The following is a 4430-nucleotide window of genomic DNA, read 5'->3' as shown; positions in this document are numbered from 1 at the left end:
TCATCACTTGTAGTTTTTCTTTAATTTCATATTGTTTTCAATAATTTATGTTTTTTTATTATGCAACCGATCATTTGTTGTAGGTGGAGACATCCAATTTGCAGTCATACATGATCGGATTAGATTCTAGGAGAATTTCAAAGCTTTCTAAAAACAAGTATTTTATTATGGACATATCAGTCAATTAATAAACTTTGCCAACTTGTAAATAACTGCTAAGTTTGATAATGACAACTTGCTCTTTCATTCCATGTTTGGATTCTTGTTTCCACTTGCTTATATGTGGATGATCGGCGAATGCTCCTCTTTTTTTTTTGAAATTTGACAAGGTATGATTCGTTATCTGATCCCATTCTTTCTTTTTCGTCAGTCTAGTTTTCACTTTGGATGACATAAGAATGTTCTCTTTTCTTTGAAGTCTAAAGGGCAAGATGCTTCCGACGATGTTCGTATCTAATGTTTTGATGTTTGAAGTTTTTTCTTGTTTCCTTTATCTATTTGCTCTAGATGATCTAAGAATAAGACTTTGGTTATGGGAAATCGAATAAGGTATCGTTCATCTCACCCTACAAGTTGTTTATGATTCCATTCTTTCAAGGTTGGATTTCGATATCAATTCGCTCTCCCTTCAGGATTCGAGAATCACTCATTTGCGAATTCATATGCATGTTTCAACTAGATGATCTATGAATAAGGCTCCGATTCCTTGAAATCTTAAATGATAATGCATTTACAGAGAGTTGAGGCGCCAATTAGAGGATGTGCTTTCGATTTATTTAAAACAAATTATCAATAATAATAATAATATGCCCTTATTTTACTATTTTTTATGGTTTAATGACATATGATACTAGAACTGAGTAGAAGCGGTGCACATTTGAAGGCCATGAAGCTCTTGTATACTTTGTGTGCCCTCATTATAAAGAGTCTTTTTAGGTTTATTTCTTTCTGTCATTTTATTTATTTTCTTAGTAAAATTTTCTTAATTAGTTCAACTATCACACCAATCCACTTTTCCTCTTCATGCAGTTAATCTTCTCAACTGCTATTGATGGAAAAATCAAAGCATGGTAGTATAATTGTTTGGTGTCCAGAGTTGACTATGATGCTTTTTGAAGATGGTGCACAATAATGTCTCGTTGTTCAGATGGAACTAGGTGAGCTTCATTGACTCCACCTATCATTGTCATTAGCTATTTGCTAGCCTGCATCATACACTAATCTTTAAGATAATAACAAAGGTAGTTTGCTACATGCATGTGCTCTGATGTAGGTAATGGGCATGTATGTGCTCTTTAAGACAATAACAGTGTTATTATACCTTATCATTACTAGATATATAATCTAGCTTTTGTAAGGTATGACTTTTAATCTATAATGGGTGAACATTCTTTTAATTCACCCGACTACTTTTTTCACAAAGAAAAAAAGTTAGAATTATGTATAAATGAATAAACAAACTCTATAACATTCAATAGATGTTATCTTATTATTAACTAGAAAATTTTTCCAAAACAACAAAAAATAATCGGACCTACATAAGGAGCACCATAACAATGGTTATAAGAGTTTGGATTCACTTAGAGGACCCTAACATTTTGGATAATTTCTTGATTCATTCTAGAAATAAAATCATCTCTTTGCTACAGGAAAAATAGACATACCAAGTTCTTTACCTGATTTTCTACACAACTTAATTGGATGAGATTTAAGAAGATATATACAAGACTAAAACCCAAAGACACAAAATCAACACCTACTGCGACATGCTTGGGGAAGAATATCATCACAAAGAAAGGGAAAATGGTTTCAATTCCTTTGATGAATAACAATAGATCCAAAAAGATCATATCCTACCCAAAAAGATCTAATTAACAGTGTATTCCAGGCATTCTTGTTCTTATTATTTTTATGGCCGTGGGATCAAGCTCTCTCCTCGGTACGATTATAATGGATATTTAGGTATTCTGGACTTCTTATGCTTATTATCTTCATGACCGTGGGATCGAGCTCCTCTCTCCGGTCGGATTATAATCTGTATTCAAGTATTTCAAGCATTCTTATTCTTGACTGTGAGATTGAGCTCTTCTTCTCGGTAGATTACAATCGGTATTCAGGTATTCTGGACATTCTTATGCTTATTATCTTTATGGTTGTGGTATCGAGCTCCTCTCCTAGGTTGAATTATAATTGTTATTCAAAGTATTTTGAACATTCTTATTCTTAGTCATGAGATTGAGTTTTTCTCTCTGATCGGATTATAGTTGGTACTTAGGCATTCCAGTCATTCTTCTTATTATCTTTATAGCTGTGGGATTGAGCTCTTTTCCCGGTCGGATTATAATCGATATTCAAGTATTCTGAATATTTTTATGCTTATTATCTTCATTGTCGTGGGATCGAGCTCATCTCCCAAATCGGATTATAATTGGTATTCAAGTATTCCAGGCATTTATATTCTTGATCGTAGAATTGAGTTCCTCTCCTAATCGAATTATAATCGGTATTCGACATTCTTATGCTTATTATTTTCATGGTTGTGGGATTGAGCTCCTCTCCCCGGTCGGATTATAATTTATATTCAGGTATTTTGAGCATTCTTATGTTTATTATTTTCATGACCGTGGGATCGAACTCCTCTCTTCTAGTTCTACCTTTTGGTTTGTTTCATTGCCTAGTTGTTACTAATGTTTGTTTTTCACTTTTGGTGCTATATCTAGTTGAATGTCATTGTATCTAACTTCTTATGTCAATTACTAGTTTCTTATTTGATTAATTTTCTCAATTAACTTCCTAAGATGATGCATGCATGATCAATGACACAGAGAGTTGACACGAGGCACAAATACCATTTCTACCATCTGTTGAACTGTTGGTCAAATGTTTGCTTCTTATCGGACCTTTTTAAAAATCTTTGTTCTTTTTTCCTTATGACAATGATGACATGGAATATCAACACATTTTTCCTTCTAATTTGTAGACTACCAAATGTATGAAGGATCTGAAGGGATTGGCTTTGACAATTGTACTTGAGCGTTTAAAACCATCTAGAGTGATTGAAGGTATTTTTCCGGACTTCATGTCTCTTAAAAACCCAACCTCAACTCTATTTGATTTCTATCGTACTTTGTTGCCTTCTAGAATTTTCTCTACCGGAGTGATTGTTGGTGGTCTGACTTCCAAATCTACCATGAGGAATGGAAAGCTAGTATCAAATGTTGGCAATGAGTGTAGACCTGGTAGTAAGATGACATCAATGGTGTTTTTTTCTCCCTAGTTGTAAGATAACTTTGAAGCAGACGATGCTTACTTTTGATATTATTGTTTTTCTAGAGAAATGTTCCGATAAGAACTTTTAAGCCTGACCTTTTGCTTCTATTCAAGATGTTGTTGTGTTGTCACAATCTTTATTTAACATTAGAGACTTCAATATAAGGGGAAATTATATATATTTGTGCTGATAATTCTAACATGTATTCATTTGCTTAAAATTTTCTTTCTGAATACTTTGCAGGAAGATAGGGAGAAGCTTGTTCCTCAGATATTTAAATTTAAGGAGCCAAGAGTTGGAGGTTTGTTTCTCAAAAGATCTGGATTTTTTTATTTATTCTTTTGACATTGTAGCTTGCATATGACCACTCTAGTGATGGAAGAAAAATGTTTGATAAAATGTTCCTATCGACATTGGATTTATTTATATATTATCAGCTAAAAAACTTGAAGAAGTAATTAAAATTGTAATATGACATTGTGACCTACTTTAGTTCTTTGACTTCTTAAACAACACCCATATCTTTGCAACACTCTTTCTTTCCTTATTCTCTTCCTCCCCACAAGTAGACATTCTCTTAGCGAAGAAGAGGAAGGAATGATTTGTGGGTTTTCTAACTGTTTGCGTAGAGAAAAATGCAAAAATGGCTAGTAGCTATTACCCAGTGGTGTCTAGCAGTTGGGTCATAGTACTTCTCCTTAGAAGGTGATAAAGTGTCTTGTCTTTATAATAAAACCATAAAATTTCACCCATCTAACTCCATCTGGCCTGTGCTTTTAGTCTGGATAAGTATATTTGACTGCAAGTACAATATCCTATTTTTCTTCTCATCGATCTCTAATTTACTTATTTCATTTTCATTTTTTAATTTTTTGATATTGTTCTTGAATATTTATCTAAGTGATTTGTTATTTAGGTAACATCATACTTCGTTGTTCATAAGATGGAAAACTTATTAGGCAGAAAATAGATGAAATTACTGTAAATAGTATCTTGGAGAAGTCCCTTGAGAACTATACCAAGTGGTGCAAGTATTTCCCCTTCAGCCAGTATGGAAAGAGTATGCACTTTTTGTGTTAGGTATTAGATTTTTTTTAAACAAAAAAATATAATAATAATAATAATAATGAACGATTAAATAATTGAACACGAAGTGAGA

The 4430-nt window shown here is 32.8% G+C and overlaps 1 long non-coding RNA gene across 2 annotated transcripts; it reads left to right on the top strand.

Annotated features, from left to right (window-relative positions):
• Nucleotides 1-912: 912 nt before the first annotated feature.
• LOC141816444 (uncharacterized) lies at nucleotides 913-3645 on the top strand. 2 transcript variants are annotated; one of them, XR_012600694.1, is made up of 3 exons: nucleotides 913-1157; nucleotides 2981-3062; nucleotides 3515-3645. It is a non-coding gene; the product is annotated as an uncharacterized LOC141816444 (long non-coding RNA). The 2 variants fall into 2 exon arrangements; XR_012600693.1 differs by lacking the exon at nucleotides 3515-3645 and adding an exon at nucleotides 3142-3237.
• The last annotated feature ends 785 nt before the right edge of the window (nucleotides 3646-4430 follow it).

Source organism: Curcuma longa, unplaced genomic scaffold (genome assembly GCF_044706935.1).
Source record: "Curcuma longa cultivar G26 ecotype Majalengka, Jawa Barat unplaced genomic scaffold, ITB_CL_G26_1.1 contig_16667, whole genome shotgun sequence".
Classification (NCBI taxonomy): Eukaryota; Viridiplantae; Streptophyta; class Magnoliopsida; order Zingiberales; family Zingiberaceae; genus Curcuma; species Curcuma longa.
This window is presented reverse-complemented; position numbering and strand designations above follow the sequence as displayed.